This window comes from Diceros bicornis, chromosome 7 (genome assembly GCF_020826845.1).
Source record: "Diceros bicornis minor isolate mBicDic1 chromosome 7, mDicBic1.mat.cur, whole genome shotgun sequence".
NCBI classification, from domain to species: Eukaryota; Metazoa; Chordata; class Mammalia; order Perissodactyla; family Rhinocerotidae; genus Diceros; species Diceros bicornis.
Window position 1 is genome coordinate 51,890,229 of NC_080746.1, and position 26,277 is coordinate 51,916,505.

The following is a 26,277-nucleotide window of genomic DNA, read 5'->3' on the forward strand; positions in this document are numbered from 1 at the left end:
TGTAAGTATCCTGGAGTAGAATGGCTGCCTCATATGGTAGGTGTATATTTAATATTTTTTGGAACTGCCAAACTGTTTTCTAAAGTGTTTGTACCATTTTATATTATCACTAGTCCTAGTTGATTCACATTATCTTCAACATTTGGTAGGGTCAGTCTTTTAAATTTTAGACATTTCAATACAATATCTTCTTGTGATTTTAATTTTCATTTACCTAATGAATAATGATGTTGAACGTTTATTCCTGTGTTAATTTGTCATCCATATCTCCTGTTTGGTGAAAAGTGTGTTCAAACCTTTTGCTCTTTTGTAATTTGGTTTATTTGTTTACTTATTAGTGACTTTTGAGAGTTTTTAAAAAATATATTCTGGGTATCGTCTTTTACCAAACATACAATTCTAAATATTTTCTTCCAGTTTTGTCTTCTCTTTTTATTCTCTTACAAGTGTCTATTGAAGAGCAGAAATTCTTAATACTAATAAAGTCCAATTATCATTTTTTGTTTTATGAATTGTGCTTTTTATAATTTAGGAACTCTCTACTTAAACCAAAGTCATAAAGATTTTTTTTCCTTTTTTGAAGCATAATCTAAGTATAATAAACTACACATATTTATTCCTAATAAATTTTTTGAATTTTTATATTTTACCTCTTACTTTTAGATCCATGATCCATTTTGAGTTAATTATTTTGTGATGTGAGGAATGGAACAAAAAGTTCATTTTTTTGCATTCAGTTATGCAATAGTTCCAGCATCATTTGTTGAAAAGATTATCCTTTCTCCACTTAATTGCCTTTGCATATTTGTCAAAAAATCAATTGAGCATATGAGTGTGAGTCAATTTCTGGACTCTATTCTTTTTCATTGCTCTATTTGCATTTCTCCATGCCAATACCGCACTGCATTCATTGTACTGATTTCTGTTGCTTTATAATAAGTCTTGAAATCGAGTAGTGTAACCTCTCCATGTTCTTTTTCAAAGTTGTTTTGACTATTATTGGTATTATGTATTTCTATATGGATTTTATAATTATCTTGTCAATTTCTACAAAAAATCCTACTAAGATTTTGATTGAGATTATGTTTCATCTGTAGATCAATTTGGCAAGAATTGACATCTTAATAATTAACTCATCAAATCGATGAACATGGTGTTGCTCTTCATTTATTTAGGTGTTCTTCAATTTCTGCAATGTTTTATAGTTTTCAGTATATAGGTCTTGCAAATTTTTCTTGGACTTATCCTTAAGCCATTCATATTTTTGAAGCTATTTCAAATGGAATACTTTAAATTTGTATTTCTTATTGTTAATTGTTAATATACAGAAATACAATTGATTTTTATATTATCTTTTATCTTTCAACTTTTACTAAATTCATTTATTAGTTTTAATGCCTTTTTTGTAGATTCCAACAGACATTCTATGTAGATGATCAAGTCTTCTACAAATAAGACAGTGCAACTTTGTACTTTTCAATCTGGAGGCCTTTTATTTATTTTTCTTACCTTATTGCAGAAGCTAGAACCTCTGTTACAAAGCTGAATGGAAGTGGTGAGAGTAGACATCTTTGCCTTGTTCCTGGTTATACGAGGAAAGCATTTAGTCTTCACCATTAAGTATAAGGTTAACGTAGGTTTTATTTAGATGCCCTTTGTCAGTTTGAGAAGTTCCCTTACTCCACATCTCCTATCTGTTCCACTTTAGCGTTCTCTAAGTGATTCCAACAGGTAAAGCATATTCTTTTCCTTTTGATGGCACTAAATTCTTAAGGTACACAAGACATTACCTGGAAAGTACAGATATTTGCTGTGGCTCTATCTTGTGTGAGAGGGATAAGAATGTTGAAACTGTACCCTAGAGTTACAAAATCCCAGTTTCAAAGATTAAACCTTATGCTCTTTTTTGTCTCTTCATATTCTTATCACATCCTCAACACTTTCCCCAGCCTCTTCCTCACTAGCCCCACCCCCTCAAAAACACACATATCCAATCGATTGCCACGAGGTCCTAGTATTTTACTTACTATATCTCTCTCAGATTCCTCTGCTTCCCTCCATTCTCTTGCCACATCCCTTATTCAAGCTGCCATAGTCTCCTACCTGGATTGTGTGACAGGCTTCTTACCAGTCTCCCTACTTCTTACCTGTCTCACTCCAATCTGCCATCCTCCAAAGTCAATAATCTTTCAGAAAATAAAACTTGACCTTGTCACTTCCCTGCTTAAAACTCTTTTAATGGCTTCTCCTTAGAATGAAGCCCAGAATCACACTGTAGTTCTCACTACCCAGTCTGATTTCAGCCTCAATGGAGAGCTAGTACCTTTCCCAGTACTGTCTCCTTTGAAAAGTACTTCTCTCAATAGGAGACTCGTCCTACTAACAGCTTAGTACAAGTGGTTCAGGCTGTGGGCCCTGGAGTCAAATTGCTTAGGTCCAAAGCTTTGCTCTGCCAAGCCATGTGATGTGGAGTCCTTTTTTAACCCCTTTATTAGTAACCCTGTTTGTTAAAAAAGTATAAAAATAATGCATCCATAAGGTTGTGAGAATTAAATGATATTTCTCACATAAACCTCCTAAAACAGGGGCTTAGGTGTATAACAGGTACAGAATCAGAACACAATTTATTTTAGTTGTTATTATATTTATTCCTTTGGTGTGCACCTCAAATGTGCTCCAGGAAGAAAGTATGAGGATCAAACGAGGCAGTGTAAACAAAATTCCTGGAAGAGTTCTGGAATAGGGTTGGACCTCTGTAGAGGGTGTTTTCTTTGTGTCCTTCCTCCCAGTCTACACTAATCTCCACCTCAGGACCCTATTTCCTCCAAAAGAGTAAACAGTTCTCTTCTGCAGTCACGCCCGGCTCTTCCAGGGAAACAGATTAGGGACCACAGGTTTGAGAAGGCAGCGATTTCAGCGGAGTTTGTCATTGTGAATTTTATTAAGTTGGCTCTTTTATTTCTAAAGTAGGAGCTTTGTTTTGTTGTTGTTTTCCCCTCCTCCTCCCTCTTTCTTTTCTGTGCAGTTGCAGCTTTTAAAGGCTTAATTAGAGCAATAAAAAAATACCAATTTTTCCTCTTCCCCCTTTTTAATAACAAGTAAAAGTTGAGAGCCAGCCATGGCTGAATGCTATTTGAAAGCTGCTACCAATCTGAAGTCTCATTTTTCACTGCTTCGAGGCACATTTGAAAATTAGAGCTGACACATGCAAATGAGTTTGTGATGGAGGAAAAAAATATATAGATATAGTGCAAGGTGTTCTGACGACTATCGTGGGGAATAAAGATGACTTGTGTGTGGGTTTCTGCTTGATGTCAGGGAGGTGAATAAAAATTCAGATTCTCTTATCAATTTTTCTACTTAGAAGGACTATGGCCTTTTCTTTGCTGGTGAGCCCTCACTGAGTTTGGAACCTTCCTTGTTCCCTTCCTACAGCTCTCCGGCCAGTGCAAACCTTCACACCTTTCACAGGGTGGGCATCTTCTTTGCTGGTAACCTTTAGCAGGGTGTTAGTTTGGAGGTGAATTTTTGCCAGTTGGAATAATGTCCTGAAATAGGTCTGCAGATTCTTTTCTTCCTTAAACTTAAAATAAAAATAAATACAAAATTAAAACTTTTCAAACTTTTGCTTCAAATCTCTCTGGCTAAGAAGTATCAACAGCAATTGGAATCACAATACACATGCGCTTTTAGAGAAACCCAAGAGAAATGGAGTCCAGCCAAGTTCAAGATTACGTTCCACTACTTACTGCAGAGTGACCTTGGACAGTCCCTCTGTTCATTCACTTGTTTAGTCATATATTCATTTGTTTAGCAACTATTTATGCAATCTTACTCTGTGCCAGTCACTTACTCTCTCTTAACCTCATTTTCATCTAGAGGTAATGATAGTCCCCATCTCACCTTGTTATTGTAAGGACTAGAAATAATCCATGCAAAAGGCTAAGTGTGATGACTGGCATATGGGAGGTGCTCTTGAAAGGGTAGCTGTTATTAGTGTCATCATTATTATTTTTTCTGTTCCTAAAGAGGAGCATATAGGTCTCATGTGTTTATATAGGTTTTAGAGGTGATCCCTCCTACAGATGGATGAGAGATAGCAAAGTAAGTAAATTATTTAGCTAGATGAGCAGTAATGTGAAGGGGGGACAGATTTGGTGGAGAGGCAGGGAAATTGAGGGAGGGAGAGGCAGGTGCCCCAGGCAGCTGGGACCTGCTGGAGGTCGAGTTCTTCATCTGGTGGTGCTCCGAGTTTTTGCTTTGTTGTGTTGATTTTCCATTTGAAGGAAATTTTTAGCATTTGTGTAAGAGTTACTGAACAAATAGGCCTATGGCTTTTGTTTTGGAGTTTTGTCTTTGATCTCGTATCCTTTTAACAATCTGGTGATCTTTCCAGCACTGGCTCTTTCCCTGTCTGAGGCATTGTGATGTGACATGGAGTGTCAGAGCATTCCATGGACATATTTGATAGCACGTCGCCCACCAGACCCTGCACCAATCTCTTTCTCTTGCCCCATGTGTCTTTGCCAAGACACCCTGGCCCCTCACATCACAGGTCTGCCCTATTTTATAGTAGCTTCTGTGCTTCTCATAGTTCCTCCCCAACCTGAAGCCCAAATTTGAAAGCAAAATCTCTAACGTGTTCATCTCTTCATCTCCTGAAGTTTCTGACACATAGCAGGTAGAACAATCAGTGGTTTCTATATTAAACTGCAGAGAATCAAATAGGCTATGCTAGAATAGGGTAGTACAGGAAAAATAAAACAGAATAGGGCGAGACAGGGTAGGATAGGATAAAGTAGGATAGGGTAGGGTAGAACTGAATAAAACTCAGAGCTGACAGATATCTGTAAAGTAGCGCATATTGATATTGAAAAATAAAGTTTACATTAAAAAGCTTTGAAAACTCTTTTAGTGGATTACTTATTATGTCAGGAGTTGTAAAAAATTCTCATTGAAAAATCAACTACAGTCATCCGCCGGAAAACGACGTTTCAGTCGACGACTGACTGCATATACAATGGTGGTCCCATAAGATTAGTACCATAGAGCCTAGGTGTGTAGTAGACTACACCAACTAGATTTGTGTAAGTGCATTATGATGTTCACACAACAACAAAATCACCTGACAATGCACTTCTCAGAACGTAGCCCCGTCATTAAGCGAAGTATGACTATACATTAAAAAAAAGGAGTTGTTTGGTTTGGTTTTTATTTGTTCTATTGTGTTTTTGTTTTTAGAGTCCATAAGCTTGAGCTGGGGGTGTTTTTTTTTTTTTTAATAATTTTCGCGAGCCTATATAAACACCTAGGCAGTATGTAAACAGCCAAAGAGAATGTGGTGTTGGTAATGGACCAGTTGCTACCCAATCTTGCCCTTTAGCTGTGCTTTCATTCTATTAGGACATAATAGGCTCAACTAAAAGTGTTTTAATATGTCTGCATTACTTAACAGCCTGTGAATAAATCTAATTATTATTGAATTTATCATTGTGACTATGGTACACTCTTTCTTTGAATTCCTGGACACTACTTAAGATGCAAATGATTCTGGCTTTATGAATAATTGTTGGGATGGAAGATTCATAATTAATTTGACCCCTCCCTGCCAAACACACACACATACACACACACACACACACACACACGAGAAAACAAAATAATTTCCTAAAAAATGCAAAATGATTTACATGAACACAGAATGAATAGTATTATATTTAGCAAAATCAGTATTGGCAGCTGTGCAAGGCATGCTGGGTGAGCACAGAACCAGGCCTTCACAGCTGGGCAGATGAATGCTCAGTGCCCACTGAAGGATGTGACTGAGAAAATTGTCTATGTACAAGGAGGATTAATCAGAAGACAGGGACAGCGGCAGCAAAAGGAGGAGGGAGCCATAGATTGAGCAGCAGTCTAAGCAGCAGGTAGTAGTTGAAGCCAGCTGGATGACAGCAGATCTTAGACAGATCTCCAGATGTTAGCTAAGATCTCTGTTTCTAATCAGCATATGATCTAGCAGGTTCCCAGCCTGGTTGGAAGGACCTAGGAAAGACCTAAGAAGAGTTGCAAGGACCTAGGAAATAAATGAGTTGGGTCTCAGAGTAGAGGTAGTTCAAGGAGGAACAGGAAGTGCTAGAGAGGAGAGGGACAGTCCTGTGCTGCCTGAGCCATAGCCGAGGTTTTATTCAAGCATAGGATCTGATGGGGCTGAGGTTCCTGCTCATGAACTGTATGCAGGGCTGAACTTGCATGTAGATGTATCAGAATGGGGGGATGTCAGAGAGGGCCTGGAGAAGGCAATGACTGGTGTGAACTTGAAACCCTCAAATCTAGTCATTCAGCAATTCCCGGATCTAGTTGATCAGAATCACCACACCCCCTTCCTGGTGGGGGGACCTGGAGTCTTAGTCTTTAAAATGTTCCTCTCGGGTTATGCTTCTGATCAGCCAGCTTTGCGATCCCTGCCCTAAGGGAAAACTCGACCTTATTACCTAATATCTGGTGGGTTGGTGGGAAGTCAACAAGCTTGCTTCCACTTCTGCCAGTGAATCTTCCAGTTATTTTTCCTTTTAGGAAATATTACAAGAGGGAAATAATCTGACTGCACAAAGTTTTGAGGAGCAGCATTCTTAAATGCGTCAAAGGTGCATAGAATCAGAATTCCTAGAGGTGGGGCTAAGGAATTTGCATGCTTAGACTCCTCAAGTGATTCTTACTGAAAATCATGGTCCAGAGTGCCGGCTTCTTGGCTATGAGGTAGGAACTTCTCTAAAGTGCCTAGCACATGTAGATGCAAATGTCTATTCAATTGATTTTATGTATTATATTTTGCCTTGTTTTATAATGATTCATTATTTATACTTTGTACTTGAGAAATTATATGAAAGAGTTCAGAGAGATAGAGGTAGGGAGGCAAAGCCACTAACATGCACATGGTGTCTACGATCTGCCAGGGATTGCACTGGGTGATTTATATATATTCCCACTGTTAAACCTTCATTGATGTGTCCAAGACAGTGCCTGGTATGTGGAGGGCCTCAGTGATGGTGGGATGATGGGCTTCCCCAGAGAATGAAAACCATGCATTTAACCATAGCACTTCCTCTCTTATGGTCATTTTTAATTCAATAAATAATTAATAACTAAAAAGGACCTGCTATTATTTCTGGGTACCATGTTACATGCTGGGGATAAGAGTGAATAGTGTAACCATGAGCTAACAGTACGTTAGGAAGCCAGATATAAACCAATAGCTCCACAATTAATCAATTAAAATTATAACAATGCTACAAGACAAAGCACAGAGTGCTTTGAGAACACAGACCAGGTATACAGACCAGGTCCAGAGAAGGTCAGGGAAGGTTTCCATTAGGAAATGACGTCAAACAAATGACATCACTTATTATAACTGGGAGAGGAAAAGCTGTGTTCTGGTAGCACCTAAGAGAAGATACTGAGAAGAATGTTCATTTACTTCATCATTGACTTCAACATTTTCCCACCCAGAAAAGGACCAAACAATAGTTCTCTTAGCCTACATTCTGGATCCCAGAGGGGAATTTTAGAGCACCATTTGCTTGATCCACCCACCCTTAACTCCTGGGGCATTTGCCTGGTTCATCCACCCCCAAATTCTGGGGCATTTGCCTGAGCCATCTGCCCCCAGCATGCCCAGGGTGCTCCTATAACTGTAATTAAGTAGCTTGCCTTCTTGCTTGCCTGTCTTTCCAGCTTCTCTGGGGCTCATCCAAACCTACCCTCACATTCCTAACAGCACCTGCTGTTTGAGTCCATTCTCTATTTCCTTCATGCACTTCCTTCTGTGAAGTCATACTAACTCCATGTCTCAATTTTTCAGATTCTTACTTCTGCTTAGAAAGAGTTTAATTCCATTCCATTCAGTGTAGCTAATATTTGTGAAAGTATACTATGTGCCAGGTTAGGTATACCAAGATAAAAAAAGACAGAATTGCTGATCTCAGAGATTTCCTTTTCTCAGAGAGGACAGACATATATAAACCAATAAATTACAACACAGTAGGCAAAGTATCAATATCAGCAAAGATTATTGATGGTGATGATTATGATGATGGCCAAAATGCACTGATATTCAATAACAGATATTTATTGAGTGCGTACTATGGGGCTAAAAAATTTTGGTGGATAAAACAAACATGGTTTATGCCCTTTTGTGGAGTTTATAAGAGGAGTGAAAGGCAATAAACAAACAAATAAATTCATACTTTTAAACTGTGGTAAGATCAATGAAGGAAACCAATAGGGAGCATGTTGAGAGCAATGAGGAGAAGATATCTACTCAGGTAGGGCAGTTTCTATTAGCAATTAGACATCATAGGTAAAAATCGTGTGTCCACAACTTCCTAGCCATGTGGTCTTAAGCAAGTTACTTAGACTCAGTTTCCTCAAAATGAGAATAATAATAATACTTAGGTTTAGTGTAAGAATCAAATGAAAAAAATGATTATAAAAGGATTAGAGAATTACTGGCCTACACAGTAAGCACTCAATAAATCTTGTCATTGTTATTCTTTATATTACTACCTCATCTCAATCTTAACCTTTCTGAGCTTCTAATGCCTCTTCCATAAAATGGAATAACAGAGGGCTGTGACTATGCTCTGCATGATGTCGACCTCTATCCTGTGTAGCATGATTATGAAGGTGTTCCTATGACTATCATCATAATTCTTGACACTGTCTCAACTCAAAGCTGTGTTACCCAGAGCAAGCAATTGTGAATGAAATGTGTTAAAAGCATATATTTCTGCTTTAGGAACAAGTTGACATAAGGCCGTGGTATTTAATATAGTAGCTGCTGGCCACATGTGTTAGATGCACAGACAGTGCAAATATAGATTTCCATCATCACAGAAAGTTCTATTGAACAGCAAGAATACAGAAATTCCAGACACCAAAGAAATAAGTTTATATAAGGAATTCTAAACACCAGATACTAGGAGTCAGGGAGGAATTTGGCGGCTATGTCAATAATTCCTTTGGAATATGTGATATTAACAATCCCTCACATTTGGGCAGCATCTGCAGCTTTCAAACCACTTTCACATCCGTTACTCCATTTGTCCTTACAACTGAAGCAAGCAGGAGGAATATTGTTATCTCCACCGCACATTGGAGAGAAATAATGAACAAGAGTGGTAGTAGCAGCTGCTGACTTTAATTGAATGCTCACTGATGGTTGAATGTTGAATATGGTGTCAAGTGCTTTAGTATTTTTAACGAGATAATGAAGCTCAGAGACGTGAAGTGACTTACCTGTAGACATTCAGTAAACTGGGGACATGTCTTCCAGTTCTAGCTGAGTGCTTTCCACCACACCTCCCTGTTCTTTCTTGCACCTCCCTCTTCATTCTTGAATTCCAGTTCTCCAGTATTACAGAGACCAAGTTCTTCCAGTGACTAAGTTGTCAGAGCAGGACGGGCCGTGGGGGCTCAGCAGTCAAGGGCGCGTGTAATTGATCATCCTTTCCGTGGAACTTCCAAATGGCTGACCCTCTCTCCTGCTGAAATAATGCAGCACATGAAGATGAACTTTAATTCGCATGCAGCCTCAGTGTTCTTGTCAACAGCTGCAGGAACAGCTGCTCCCCCCTCAGAGCTACCCTCTCCCCCTTCCCCCCAGCTAATTGCTACCAACTAGTAGAGTAGCTCTGAATACGGTAGGCCTTGTCCCCTTCAATAGCCTCTATCCAGCTGTTATTATTCCAGGCTCTTCTTGTACAAGGACTCAGATCTGTTGTGTTTGGATGATTAATTCTAGAATCTAATTGCTGGGTATTTCAAAACTCCATCCAACACACTTTAAATCACTGTGTTGTATATAACTTGAAGCCCTCCTACACAGGTGTAAGCCTCAAAAATAGTCACCAATAATAATCACCAATAGAAATATGTTTTTGGAGGGCCTATTATGTGCCAGGCACTGTACTGAGCACCAAACCTGACCCTGAATTTTCTGTCCCGGGGCTAAAGACTTAAAAGTTATAAATATCAAGCTAACCATTAAATATGTTCTATCCTTCACCCTTGACAAATCTAACTTCACAAAAACCCAGAGCTAGGTTCTACTTTAGAAATCTTAAATGCTTCAAAATTCCATGCTGGAACATGGCAGCGTAGAACCAGCCCCCAGCCCAGTCTGTCTCTTCCTCTTCATGCTGCAAGGGGTTCAGTTCATATGCAGATGGACATCTCCACCCACACGTCCAAGCCCAGAGGAAGAGACTCCATGGCCACTCCTCGAGCCTAGGTAACATACACCAGCAGGTGCACACCCTCCACTCTTGGAAGGATGGATGTGGGAAAGAGGCCTATGCAAGTTTGGGGTTATGCGAGCAAGGAAATGAGGATATATATAATGCCTAGCGCAACATCAGGTATATAGCAAGACATCAATAAATAATAGCTATTATTACTACCATCATACATGGAATGAACAACATAGAGTTTATTTAAAAGCTACATAAACCATAGTATACACAACAAAGCACAAATAATATATCACATGGCTCTGGCCTTACTTCAATACCTTCTGTCTACACCTAGAAAAGTCCTTACCCAGGAATAACCAAGGCATTAGTCCCTTTTCTCCTTTTCATTAGCCTTGTATTATTTTGATCCTTTTTTATGTGTCAGTCCTCTTTTCTAGTCCCTGCCTATGAACATATCCTTCCTACCTCTGTGCACTGGTCACATTCTGGCATTAAGGTTTTACACCAGTTATAGCTAATTCTCTTTTCTGTTTTCAATTGCTCAAGTTTTCACTGTGAATACAGAGCCTTCATCAATTGCACTAATGTAGCTCTAGCTAAGACTATTTGCTACAGCATGAGTGCCGTGCCGGAGTATGAAATGTCAAATGCTCTGCTCAGTCCCCACTTCCACCCCAGCCTTTATATGTTACCTTAAAAATGCATCATGAGGGGCCAGCCCGGTGGCGCAAGCGGTTAGGTGCGCGCGCTCCACTGCGGCGGCCCGGGGTTCGCTGGTTCGGATCCCGGCGCGCACCGACGCACTGCTTGGCAAGCCATGCTGTGGCGGCGTCCCATATAAAGTGGAGGAAGATGGGCACAGATGTTAGCCCAGGGACGTCTTCCTCAGCAAAAAAAAAAAAAGAGGAGGATTGGCGGATGTTAGCACAGGGCTGATCTCCTCACAAAAAAAAAAAAAAAAAAAATGCATCATGAGAGTAGATTATCTATATATATACATCTACATATGTGGGGGATATGTGTGTGTATGTAAAGATTATTTTTCTCTAACGTTTGAACCAAGAATATATATATATTTTTTTTTTCTAATTCAATCTCAACACAATATTTTTTCTATTGTAAATGTTCTCATCTTAGAGAACTTTGGCTATAAAGACCGAAACACATTCAATCTTGTTTCAAAAGTCCTTTATTTGTTTTGGATGGATAGAGAGGAACTTCATGGGACCGAGGTGTAGAAAATCTCTTCTCTCCTCTCCTTCATTCTTCCTCTCCTCAGATAAGACTCTTAACCCCTGGTCCCTAGAATATCAGCCTTCATGAGCCTTTGGGTTGATGACGACCCAACTTGGGCCCCGTCTTTACTCAACAATACTGTTTCAGTGCTCAACATCTTCCAACTCCAAGTTCTGAAAAAAGAGAATCTGATTGGCCCAGTTCATAGGATCAGATGTCCAGCTATGGTCCTACCAGTTCTGGTCATACCAACTTTTCCACTATGACTGTGTAGTTTTAGATAAGGGACTTGACCCTGTGAAACAAGGTCAGCTTCTTTTTTTTTTTAAAGATTTTATTTATTCATTTTTTTCCCCCCCAAAGCCCCAGTAGATAGTTGTATGTCATAGGTTCACATCCTTCTAGTTGCTGTACGTGGGACTCGGCCTCGCGTTGGACAGAGAAGTGGTGCCTTGGGGCGTGCCCGGGATCCGAACCCGGGCCGCCAGCATCAGAGTGCGCGCACTTAACCGCTAAGCCACGGAGCCAGCCCAAGGTCAGCTTCTTTATCTGTGAAGCAAAAATAACCACTTTTAACTCATAGTGAATCAATAGGATTGATAACTTTACCCTTTTCCTTTGCTATGTTATTTAGTTATTCATTCATCCATTTCATCTAGAAAAATGGATATTGATCATCCGTTTTTCTTAGATTATATTTAAATTATTTATTTTTCCTCAAATTTATAATACTTCTTAGAAAAATAAAAGTATTATTAAGCCCCAATATTCCAAGAAAAGTTTAACTATGGATGATTTTATAATTGTAAATTAGCTGGGGAAAAGGAGGAGAGGGTAATTGTAGTTATAAAATTAACTAAACAATCATTAATAGTTCAGTTTAGTTGTAAACCCTTTAATTTACTTATGGAAGAGCTTATTTTAGCAATTTCAAACTCTTTTTTTGGTGACATAACACACATAAGCTGCAAAATCGTAAGATTTTTGTTTGTCAGCATCTCTTGGTGTATCCCAAGACCTTGAACCATGAGGGGAAAGAAGACCAATGTTTCTCTAAAACCTAATATGTCCTGGGTCTCAGCCCATAAATGCTATACCAGTCATCAACTTTAGTCCTCACAGCTGCCCAGGGAAGGAAAGCATGGAGAGGTAGGATCCCTGGGAAAGATCATGAAACCACAATCCTAAAGTTAAGAGACCTGTCCAAGGTCACATGCCCAGTAAATGGGCAGGCAGGAATCGGGATCTAGATCTGTCTGCCTGGAAAAACCAGGCTCTAACGTCTTACTGCATCACTACTTAGAGGTTCTCTGTGAATCCCTCATCTTTCTTTACAAAAGAGTTATTTTGTATCAGTAAATCATAGAGGGGTAGCAATGATAGAAAGTCTATGAATAAAAAAATTTAGATTTTTCTTTCATAAATACTAGATTTTACCTTATCATACCCTGCTTTAAAGTTAATTTGTTCTAAAATAACAAAGAGGAGTGAATCCCCTAGAATATAAGGAGCTTACTGAAAAAACATGACTTAATACAGATTGAAATTGCCATTGCATCCATGCCTAGAAATTAGATGTTCAATCATGCTTCTCCCTTTACTCTTTTTTGAAAAATCTAAACATTGACTTCAGCCTTTCCTGGAGCACTTTCTCTGTGCCAAGTGCAGTGCCCACCACAGATGAGCCCTGAACCCCATAGTCTTGCATCCAAGTGTTTGCTCAGATCATGAGCACGAACTCTTGATCATTTTCTCTCTCTCGCTGATGAAACTCTACAATTTATAGAATTGATTAGCATTCTTTATAAGTCTTTGGAGGACAAGAAAGTGGAAGTCAATGCAGAATAAATAGCCCAACTCTACAATATTAAAAAGTTATCTCCAGATTTATTTGTGCTGTGGAAAAGTGGTGGGAAAGGGGCAATAAATGGTACTTATTTAGCACTCTTTATGTTTAAGTGCCTCTCACACATTACAGAGTAATGCCCACACAGGCCCAGGCAGGATCTGAGAGTGTTAATCACTGTTTTGAAGTCTCGGGCTGGGGATTTTGGAATTAGGAAGGGGAGTAATTAGTGGATATGGGCAATACGGTTACCTGATTTACTCCAAACTCAAGTCCTGGAGACAAATTTCCAGCCTGGGCCTAAAATCATCATTCTTTTCCCCTCAAATCATTTTTTTTGTTTGTTTTAAAAACAAAACACAGGCAATATCGGATTGTCACTGCAGTCACACTAGTACATTTTGTAAATGAGAGAGATAGCAAAGCCATTATAGTTTCCTTCTTTTCATGCTAAGGCTTTAAAGAGGAGTTGAAAAACTAAAATGCACAGTTGAGCACCTACCATTCTTCAAACAAAGCCACCAACTGAAGATTCACATGCAGTAGTTGGAAAGACTGCCATTTATTTGCTATGTGACCTTGGACAAGTCTTTCAACCTCTCTGAGCATCTGCTTTTTCATCTGTAAAGTTATGGATCTGTCTTGCTGTGGGAGCAGGGAGGATGTGAACAGAGGTGATATCAAAAGATTTAACAACACAAGTACTGAGTAATAAGAAGGCATTGGGATCTTAACACCCAGAGCAGAGTCCAAAGTCCTCTGCCATGCCATGTGTTAACCCTTTGGGTGCTGAACCAAAGAGAGATCAAGGGAGTCCTAAAGAAGAAGTGGTTGGCCAGGAGGGGGAGACAACAGGGAGAGGGGGTGACAATCAATTGTTTTGGAGCAACTACTATTTACTAATCTCAACAGAAATATATGAATATTTTAAAAACCAATACTGCCATTTCTGTAGATACCAACTAAACAGCCTGGGTTTGAAGATTAAATAAGCTTATCTATGTAAAGTGTTTAGCATTTGGCCTCACTCAGAGAAGTAGGCACCCAGCAGAGGTAGTTTGCTACTTCCCTCTCCCTTCCTCTGACTGTCCATCTCCCAGCACGCCATGTCCCTCCATCCTCTACAACAGGCTCATTTCTCAGACCCCAGGCTACACAGCCTGTCTCTCTTCACGATGGATTTTTATAGGCATGGAAGGTTTAGGTTGATTCTCAAAACATCTGAGCCAAAACTCTTTTTCATGCCTTTGTAAATGTAATTCCACACTAGTTTTTGAATGGGCAGTGTGGTGGAGGTTGTCTGGGACCAGAATTCCCAGGGCATGAGGTGGCTCTGACACGGTAGGCAGCAAAGCCCATGGGAATCAACAGACCTCAGTCTGAAAATGAAGACAAGACTTTGGGCAAGTTACTTCCCCTCGCTGAGCCACAGCCTCTCACCTGAATAAATGGGGGCAATCTAGCTGGGATGAGGTGTTCTCTATCTTGGCTATACATAGAACCACCTGGAAACTTTAAAATGTACTCACGTCACTCACAGAGACTATGATTTAAGTGGTTTGGGGTGAAGTCTAGACTTCGGGATTTTTTCTTTTTTTTAACGTCTTTTTTTCTTTTTTTTTTTTTGGTGAGAAAGATTGGCTCTGAGCTAATGTCTGTTGCCAATTCTCCTTTTTTTGCTGAGGAAGATTAGCCCTGAGCCCATCTTCCTCTGTTTTGTATGTAGGACACTGCCACACATGGCTCGATGAGCGGGCATAGGTCCGTGCCCAGGATTTGAGCCTGCGAACCCTGGGCTGCCGAAGCAGAGCAAGCAAACTTAACCACTACACCACTGGGCCAGCCCCATGGACTTTGGGATTTTTAAAAGCCCCTGGGTGATTCTAATGTGTAGCAAAAATTGAGAACATCTGGAAAAGATGATGTCTACACTTTGGTCCTGCTCAATATATTCAATCAGCCCCTAGTTCTGTATGTCCTTAAAGGCCATCAGAAAACTGCAGTCATGTCATGTTCTCTTAATGATCAGGCAATAGAAGGCCCGAGGGCTGATGAATAAGACAGCTTTAGTGTCTATCCTTCTGCTGTTGCCACCAAAATTTGCTTGTGTGTGTGTTTGAGATTTTTTGTTTTGTCTTATTTTGTTTTCATTTTGTTAAAACAAGTAATTTCTCACACTGAAACTAAAATGGTGATTTATAGTGACTCCCACAACTCTGAGAAATGACTGAGAAAGAGCAAAATTAAGTTACTATGTGTAGTTGGCCTGACAAAATTGTCTTCTCTTAGCTTAATTCTCGCTCACTCCTGCTATGTCTGATTCCGAGACTTTGCAAGGCTTTTTAACAGAATTCAGTAGAAATTCACATGCCTGATGGATAGTTATAGAGGGAAATGGTGAAATATTAAGACTATAAGCTAAGCCGGTCTCTAATGGTATTAAGTTCAGCACATGTTGGTTTCTCAAGTGACTTTCATGAACTAATAACCAGAAGAGTGGTGAAGAACCGGGGCCAGGCTTACATGCAGCTCTGCCATTTACCCTCTGAATGCAGTGCCCTTGCACATCGAAAGTGCTGCTTCTTGTCTATCCTTTGATGTAGCAATTAATGCATCAGAAATATGAAATGGCAGCCATGAGAAACATGAAGAATGTCAGAGAGCAGATTTTGAGAGGCTTAGGAAAGAATCTCATTTAGTTCTCTTTATGAAAGACGAGGAAACTGAGCCCAGGGAACTGCAGTGACTTTCTCAGTGCTGCACAGCTAGTGACCTGGTAGAGCCTGAACTTGAACCAGCTCATCTGGCACTCAGCCCAGGGCTCTCTCCTGTATACCACCACAACCTGATGGAAGCCAGGATTACAGTCAGCTACAAGAAAGCCCCTGAGACAGCGGCTTCACCAAGTGAGAGATTTGGTTTGGGGATGTAACAAGACCAGGTGTAGGTGTCTGGGGCTGGTGTGGGTGCCCAGGAATGCTATCAGGGACCCAGACTCTTCTCACTTTCCACTCTGTCACCCTCAGCATGGCCCCTGGAGCCCAACTGCCTGCGTTCAAATCCTGCTTTATCACTTGTTAACTCTGGAAGCTTGGACAAGTTACTTCATCTTTCTATGCCTCAGTCTATATATTTGAGTAATAATTGTTAGGAGATTTAAATGAGTTTATCTATAGAAAGTGATTAGAACTATCTAGCTTAAAGTAAGGGCTAATTGATGTCAGCCTTTATTGTTCTGGTTGTGGTTTCTGTTGTTACAAGATAGCTGCAGTATCGAAAGACATTGCATCTGCTTTCCAGACAGAAAGAAGGGAGAAGTGTCCTTTTTATTGCCAGACTTTTTGTCTTTTTATTCAGAAAATGAACACCATCATTGAGAACTCCCACTGGCACCTTATTGGCCAGAACTGAGCCACATGCACCCCCCTATCTGGAAAACGTGTAGGAGACCACAAATTTTAGACTAGACACATCGCTACCCTAAACAAAACAACACGGTTGTTAGTAAGCAAGAAGAGGGTGAATGGATATTGGGTACAAACTCTCCAGTGAGTTCGGGATCACTGCTAACTCCGCTGGCCCTCAGATTTCCTAACTATAATTTGAGATAAGGATCCCTGCCCTGTCGAACTCAAGAGTGGTTGTGACAATTAAACAACCCGAGCATCATAAGGTACTATGTCAGCTCCAGAGTGATCCGTAAATGGTTTGCTATTTAGCCATTTCAGGTAGTAAGGGTATAGCCCTGGATGCCAAAACATGCTGAGTGATGCAGATATGATATGATGGTGTTCTGGAAAAAGGGCTGGGGATGGATTTAACTCGTTGCACAGTGTGAGAAAAAGCAGGTTGTCGCAAGATGCCAGATTCTACCTGAACTCTCTCCTTATACCATGAGCCTTCCTGTGGCCTACTGAGAGGAAAATCTTGCATTCAGAGGGTCAGGATGGACCAGCCAATACCATAAGCAGCAGTACTATGGAAAACTATCTTTATCTCTTCTTATATGATCCATTAGATCAGGGCTGATTCTACATTTCTTAAAGGCATAGGAAATGGCCTTATCCTCATTGAAAAGAGTGAGCAAGCTGTTCTCATATCCTGACATAGTCAAAATTATTAGCAGGTGATGCTATGTGATATGTATAAAAGTCAACAAGTCTATGAATAATTTCATGTATGCATGTTTTACACTACTTGTGAGTATACACTATTTGTGTTTACCTATCCCTTCACATATCTATTGTGTCTACTGTGCTAATATATGTGTGTATAAAAACACGTAATCATATAGTCAAAATATTTTCAGACATTATTAAATTCAGTTCTTAATATTTAACTGTCAAAATTCTACTGTTCAGCAATAAACTATGTTGCTTCCCTGGGACGTAATGACTTCCCTGTCACTAGAAGAATTCAAGCAGCAACTGAACATCCACTTGATGGAGCTGTGGTAGAAAGAATTTAAGTTTCAGAGGCTGAAAAGGGGTGAGGTATAAGGGAAGAACTGGATTAAATGACCCTTAAAGAGGATTTTGAATTTTGTGAATGTATAAGTGTATGAAATACCATCTCTCTTCGTCATATAGATATAGATCTAATCTTCAATCTTCTCATCTCAACTACATATGGATGTGGATATAGATTTGCATTATATTATATGTACTAGAACACTTACTTTATACTTTTTTGTATCCTGTTTTGTATTCTTTTTTCTGAGCTAATTGGTGAAAATCAATCTCACCTTTTCTGAACAAAAAGAGACAATAGAGATCAATTTAATCTAATGCAATCATTTCACAGACTGAGGCCAAGATCAAGGAAAAGAGATTTACTTAAGGTCATTCAGTTGGACAATATTAGCCTTCCATTCTTCTTTCAAAAACACATTTCAAAATGGAAATTCTTTTTGAAGGCTTGATTCAATATCTAAAGGATTGCCTCTGAAAGAGGCCTCAGATAAATAAATTAGTCAAATGAGTAAGTTCACAAAGAGAGAAAATTAAGAAGAAATTGTTTCATGTGATAGATCTTTCTACAGAAGGAATGAGTTGTCTAGGGAAGTTGGGCATTCCTCTTCACCATAGGTGTCCAATCTGAAAGTAGATTTAGTAGAGGTATGGCAAAGATGACTCTTGGAATGGTTGAGAATATTAGTTAAGCTAATGTTAGCTACTGTAAGAGAGAAACTCTGACATCTCAGTATCTTAGCACAATAGTAATTTATTTCTCATTCATGTAAAGTACATTCAGAGGCAGGGATTGAAATGCTCTGCTCTATGCAGTTACTTAGGAACCTAGGATGATAGAGGCTCAACTATTTTCTACACGTTGCGGCCAAGTCACTTGAGCATCAACATCTCAGACAGGAGAAGAGCAGAGGATTACAAAAAATGTCTTTTATAAGCCACACCTGGAAGTGAAATACATCACTTCCTCCTATATCCCACTGGCCAGAACTCAATCACATGACTATATTCAACTTTAAGGGAGTCTGGACAATGTACTCTTGCTCTTTGTGCCCAGGAAGAAATGGAAGGAGTTTTGGTTAACATCTCACCAATCTCTATTACAGTAAATGTGATCTAGATGACCTTTAATGTCTCTTCCCTCTTTTCTGTATTTTTCATAACTCATATCTCCATGTCATTTTGTATCATATTTTTCTGTCAATTTTCCAGTTCATTAATTCTCTTCAATTGTTCTAACCTGTAAGTAAATCCATCCATGTTGTTCAGAATTTTAGTTTCCATACTTTAAAGTGCTAGAATTTCCATTTGGTTATTTTATAGAATTTTCTTTTTAATCAGGCTCTTATTTGGAATTTCTTACTGTTTTTTGTTTTTGTTTTTTTTTGCTGGGAAAGATTCATCCTGAGCTAACATCTGTTACCAGTCTTCCTCTTTTTGTTTTTTTCTCTCCAAAGCCCCAGTACATAGTTGTATAGTCTAGTTGTAAGTCTTTCTAGTTCTTCTATTTGAGCCACCACCACAGCACAGCTACTGACAGATGAGTGGTGTGGTTCTATGTCCAGGAACCAAACCCAGGCTGCCAAAGCAGAGCATATCAAACTATTTTTTTTTTTTTTGTGAGGAAGATCAGCCCTGAGCTAACATCCATGCTAATCCTCCTCTTTTTGCTGAGGAAGACCGGCTCTGAGCTAACATCTATTGCCAATCCTCCTCCTTTTTTTCCCCAAAAGCCCCAGTAGATAGTTGTATGTCATAGTTGCACATCCTTCTAGTTGCTGTATGTGGGACGTGGCCTCAGCATGGCCAGAGAAGCAGTGCATCGGTGCGCGCCCGGGATCCGAACCCAGCCACCAGTAGCAGAGCGTGCACTTAACTGCCAAGCCACGGGGCCGGCGCAGCATGTCAAACTTTAACCACTAGGCCATCAGGGCTGGCTCTGGTTATTTTATAGAATTTTCAATTTTCTGCTGAAATTCTTAGTGTTATTTTTTATTTTCTTGAATGTATTAAGGATATCTATTTTAAATATTTCTATCTTACAACTTCACTCTCTGGATCCCCCATTGGCCTGTTTCTTTTGTGTATTGTTTCTACTGATTTCCAGTCCTGTCTCTTGTCTCCTCTTATACCTTGTTATTTCTTACTGAATGCTGGTCATTTTATATAAAAAACTGTGGATTTAATTTAAACTTAGGAAAATGTATTTTCCCCCAGAAAATGTATATACTGGCTTTGGGCGGGTTTATTAGCATCAGTAGCTATCCTGGATCAATCCAATTTGATATTAAGATGTTTTGAAGCGAGACTTCATCCTCTTGGAGAGAAATATATTTCTGGTTCACCATTACTCTGATATGTAGACTTTTAACTTCTCAGCTGGAAATAAAAGTGTTTATCAGATTCATACATCATAGCTTGGGGATCCCAAACTCATTTTTTGCCATCTTAGCTTTAGGAATCTGTTGAAGCTCTATATATACAACTTCTCAGCTTCTTAGATGCCTGATCCAGAACCGGAAGACACTTCTGGTGGAAAAGCTACCCTACATACTGGGCTTATTTCTCCAGATTTTCTTATTTTCCTGAATCTTGGACCTACAATTCTTCAGTGACTTCGTAGGTCTCCACTTCCTTCAAACTGTATTGTTCATTTTGGTTTAGCTTTTCTAGTTATTCATAATAGGATGGTTACCAGTTACTATATCTCCTCTAGCTAGCTAGCTATAACCTGTAGTACCACTCACTTTTTTCCCTTAATAATACACCTTGACAATTTTTTTATATCAGTATGTATGTATCTGCCTTATTCTTTTTTATGATTTCAGCCTATTACATTGTATAAGTACATGGTGCTTTATTTAGCCAATTCCCTATTAATGGACATTGAGGTTGTTCACAATTGTTCATAGCAAATATTGTTATCCATTGTGTGAATATAGATAAGTTCTAGAAATATAATCACTAGATATTGTGAAATTTTCTTCTAAAAAATTTTACCAACTTACATTTCCACTCATAGTGTACAAGAATGCATGTTTCTCCGTAGGCTTACCACCTCTAGATTTTATCAAACATGTAAGTTTTGTAATCAACTTTTAATTGTGCTTCCAGATTCCATTCTCTTTCCCCTTCAATCCAATCTTCACATTATGGACACATGCATTTATAAATCATAAAATCTGATCATATCACTTCCCTCTTTAAAAACTTTTTGCCTCCCCACAGTCACAGGATGATGGCATTTGCCCAGAGTAACACTTACTCTACTCTCTGCTACCTCCCAGCCCCCTCTTTTGTACAACTCTACCTGTCCCCTACTAGCCATATTCAAGTTTTCCTAAATATGCCACACTTTTTCATACCTTGGCACCTTTGCATATTCTCTTCCCTCTCTCTGGAATGCCCTCTCATCTTTTACTTATAGGAAAAGAAAAACTCTAACATCCAGGTTTCAGGTTACATATTCATTCTTTTGAGAAACTTTCTCCTACAAGCTTTACCACCCCTCACTACCCCTTACACAGAATACGTAGTCAATTATTCAATTATTCCTTCCTTTACATCACTATTATTCTTTATAAATACTCTCTTGTAGCACTCAGAACACTGCATTACATACTTGTAAGTCTGTCTCTCCTACCATTAAATTATGAGTTTGTTCAGGAAAGGAGCTATGTCTCGTTCATTCTCTCTACTCCTATGCCCAGCAGAATACTTGGCACAGAGTTAGTACGCAAAAATAATTTTCCAAAGAATAAATCTATACGTGTTACCTCTGCAAAATGCTCCCATTAGAAGTGTTTTCAAGGCAACCTCCAAGTCCCCAGGACTGGGAATTCTTTGAGCAAAGTTCTGTTTGGCCTAGATTTAGCATTCAAATATCAGTCTAAGCATCCTAAAACTCAAGAGGAAAACAAGAGAGGTTTGAGTTATTAGATGAAATTTATACTTTTGGCAACAGTTTTCTCTTTAATACCTAAAGCCATTTGTGTTCTTGACTATAGATTTTAGTAAAAATTGGAAGTTGCTGGGAATTTAGACCCCTAAGCTCTTCACAAAATGTATACATTTTGCAAGCCGTGATTCTACAAATCCCATCAAAATAGGCAAATGTTTTGAACCTACTTTGACCTCTGGTATGGAAGCTTCCATGCGTTTACTCTTTGTACAGTCTCTATCAAAAAATGCACTTATTTTTTAGACAGATTATTGGCAGGCAGGGTTCTTACCCTGTTGACAGAAAATCTAGGAGAAGAAAAGCACAAGTGATTTATTTGTTTTAGGAAAATGAATCTGTGTGCTTACCAAGGAATATTTTATCACCCCAAGGAGATAATATTTTCAGCCTATTTCAATGCTGTGTAGCACAGGACCCAGGAGACTGTAACGACACGAGCTATCAATGTAATCTGTGACTCATCTTCTTCCTTAAGGGGATCTGATTTGCTATACCCCAGTGGCTCGTCCATTTGGAGCCTAGTGTGATTGGATTCTATTCCCGACTAGATGTTCCCATCTAAACAGCAAAGACAACATCCATCCCTTCAGATGTCTAGGGACATGATAACGTCTGTGGTAAATATGGTTTTAGTGTTATTCATTTAAATTCGATACAGCTTTCATAATCAGAGGGGCCTGAAATGGTAGGAATTTTAAAAGCCTTAACAATTCTTGAATTTTCTCTACAAGATCCCCACCAAGTGGTCATACCACCTTTATTGGACCATCTCCCACAATGGGCAGCCCACCACCTTTCCCTATGTAATTTGGGAAGTTCTTCTCTTATATCAGCTGAGAAAAAATGAGTTTCTTGGTTGTTTCTACCTACGTGCCCTAGGAGGAAATCTAAGCTTCCTTGGGGTTTCCATCCTGGTTTTGCTCCTTCTTCTTTATGCAAACCCTCCAAATACTCAATGAGTCCTCTCTTACATGTGCTGAATAGTTCATTCTCCTGCCTAAAACGTGCTCCTTCAAATTCCCCTCAAAAAGTCTGGTTTTGAGTCTTCACCATATTTGTCGCTCACTATCCTGAAGGCATCCAAGTTGTCTGCATAATCTCAGCTGTTGTCAAAGGGCCCATTAGACGGGTTCCTTGATGGATATGCAAGAACCAGAAAACAGGAAAGGAGAGAAGCAAATTCTTGTTTCCTAAAACAGCCTTTAAGAATAGATGCTTTCTATTCATGCACAGAGATTTCTGAGACCCCTTTATTTACCTCTTCAGTGGGATGAGCTCTTTCCTCCCCCTATTATGATCTTGCAGAGACTGCTTGAACCTTCATTCTCCTAAGGGGCTTTCTGTGTGGATTTCTATGAGCTCTTGCATATTACAAGAGAGTTGGGTCACTGTGAAGTAAAAACTTCAATAAGCATGGGTATAGAAAGATTGGTGTTTTGGTCTGAAGTGGATCCAGGTTCAAATACTGATTCTGCTTCTTTCCTGTTGTCTGTTCTTAGAAAAATTACTTTGTCTCTCTGAGCCTCAGATTCTTTATCCACAAAATGGAGGTAGTCCTGATTATCACAATGGCTTATTATATATTAGTGATAATATGCGTATAGAACTTAACACAGTTGCTGGAAAATAGCAGATGCTTAGTAAATAGTAGATTTAACTATTTAAAGAATGTTCCTTGTAACTTGGTTCCAATTCTGGATCTCTTACAAGGTCTAAAATCTTGGAAAAACCATTTGACTCTCTTATTCTCATTTCTAAAATTGCATAACAATTGGACCTACCTTCCAAGGTTGTTTTGTTTAATTAATTGAGATAACATTCTAAAGAAGTTTCACAATTCATTAAATATGATAGATGTTCCAGAAGTGAAAATTCAAGAGGAAGTACTCCATTAATTCAGCTTCATGTTCCCACATTGATGTCTGGTACACAGAAACTATTACTTTCTGTAATACCCTCTCCATCACCCAACTCAAAATGTTAGTGGCCTTCTCTCTTTCTCTAACAGCCTACATACATGACCAGAATACACCACGCTACTCCAGGGTGAGGGTGGCCTGTGGAGGTAGAAGTGGGCAGAATTGTGGAAAGTACTCCCTCCAACACTAGGTTCTGCCCTCAAGGAGTTCCCAGTCCAATGGGGGAGACAAGATGTCAATATCTAATTGCATTACAGTATTAGGATGGAGATATGTGTTGGGGAGAGTGACATAAGAAGAGACATAGTCAACTCATGGAGGAGGGAAGTATGGGGAAGGTGGGAGTGATCAAAGAAAGCAGAACCCGGGGTTTTAAGAAATGAATAGGAGTTGGCTAAGTAGGTCAAGTGAGGAAGGACATTCTTAAAAAAGAAGAGAACATTTGCAAAGGTATGGAGCTTCAGGAAACAACATTCTCCATTCTGAGAAAAGCCAGTATTTTCATAAGACTAAAATGTAGGAGAACATCGGGCAACAGAAGCTTGTGGGGCCAGACATGAAAGGACTCATATTCTCATTCAGGGGATTTGGATTTTATCCTATAAGCAGTGGGTTGCTATTGAAGGCCTTCAGTCAGGAGTGAACTCATCTGATTAGAATTTTAGGAATATTTTACCAGTGACTTTGTGAGGGATGGATTGAAGCAGGGGCAAAATTAATCACCAGAGAACCTCGATTAGGACTATGTTACCTTAACTCCATCCCACTCCTAATACTTAATATATCTGAATCATTCATGCGAAATTCAGAGTGTCAGCCATTTGGCAATAAAACTCCAAAAGGAATCGAAATGCCTGGAGAGAGAATTATTGCATTTTATTGCTTTTTCTCACTGCTACTTTGGCAGGCCACAAAGATAAATAGAATCCAGACCCCAGAAATCAGTAAGTAGCACCTTTGCCCATTTCCTGCTCCCCTTTGCCTAAAATGCTTGCTCTTTTTACTGTAAAGACTGCTGGAGATTCCTGGTAATTAGTCTTGGCTTCATTGTTAAAACACCCCACCAGATTGCATGCTGCCTCCTTCAACTCAACTTCTGTGTGTGTTTGTTTGTGGAAGTCCTTCCTGCCCTGTTTCTTTGGAGCAGAGTGTAGGAGTGTGAGGGTTGTTTTCATGGCCACAAAATTCCAAAGCCAAGAATGACTTGTTCCAGGACGTTTCTGGAGAAGGTGGTGTGTGCACATGGGGTCTGATAGCCATGCTTGAGTTACAAGCTTTGTAAGCATGAAGCACTGCAATTTGGTGTGTGTGGCAAGCTTTGAACAAGGCCCAGTGTTTATGTATTTGAAGTGTGTGGTGCAGATGCTGCATTGTATCAAGACCTTTCTCGTGCCAGGAGCATGGTTTGTAGTCCAGCAAACTTTGTCTCCAATGGAATTCCCTAGATAGAAAGCTTTGCATGTACTCAGGTTATATGGAAGGTAAATTCATTAAGCAGACCTGTTGGTGCCTCCCACGTACTAGAAATATGAAGGTGAAGAAGACCAATACATTATCCTATAACTACAGTGTAACAGTAATAATGGCTACGCATATATTGAGTGCTTACTATATGCCAGTCACTATAGGAGATGCTTTCCATTTGTTATCTCTTCAATCTTCATAAAAACTCTATGGAAGAGATCCAATTATGTAAATAGAGAAAGTATAATTCCGAGTGCTAAATGATGATCTTAAAACGCCAAGAGAACATAGAGGAAGGGGCCCAGGATATCAGAGAAACCTTTGATGAGGGGAGGATATTTGAGCAGACTTCTACCTGATAAATATGAGTCTCTAGAAAGAGAAAGGGGGTGAGCATTTTGAGAAAAATTGTGACAAGGACTGAAGTTGTGAAAGAACAATGCCGTCTGCATTGTGGATGTTCCATTGGATGGCATCATGAGGAACTGTGAGAAGTTCAGGCTGGCAGGAATGCATGCTGGTCGGAAGAGAGTGACAGATAAGACCAGAAAGGTAATTTGGGGCCAGACTTTGAAAGATTCTATACAAGACAATGATGAATTTAGGTTTTTTCCTGCAGCCAATATTTCTTCCATGGATTGGTTGCAGAACCATCTAATAGGCCTTTTAAAAATACAAATATCAAGCCGCAACCCAAGACATCCTCATGTATTTAGACAGTGATTATCAAATTTCAGTGCTTATCAGAATCATTTGGAGTGATAATAAAAAAAGAATACAGAGACTCTACCTGTGTACTGTTACCAAGTTTCCCAAATGTTTCTAATACCTTTAACATCTGAGAACTACTTGTCTAGGATAAGAAATAAGAATCTCTAGTTTTATAAATTCTCCAGGTGATTTTTATATGCTACCAGATTAGGGCATTTATAGACATAGACAGTAGAAAATCAACAGAAATCTTGCTATTATTGTTTTAAATAGTGATAGTAAAAATTGTAATCATATGTTTTTTAAATACTAACATCATATTTAGGTTAAAAACATTAAGGTTTGGTGTCAGAGAAAGACTCCCAGAAAATCAGTGGACCATAAGCAGACTCCATCTTTTTATCTCTGAAATGAGAATAAT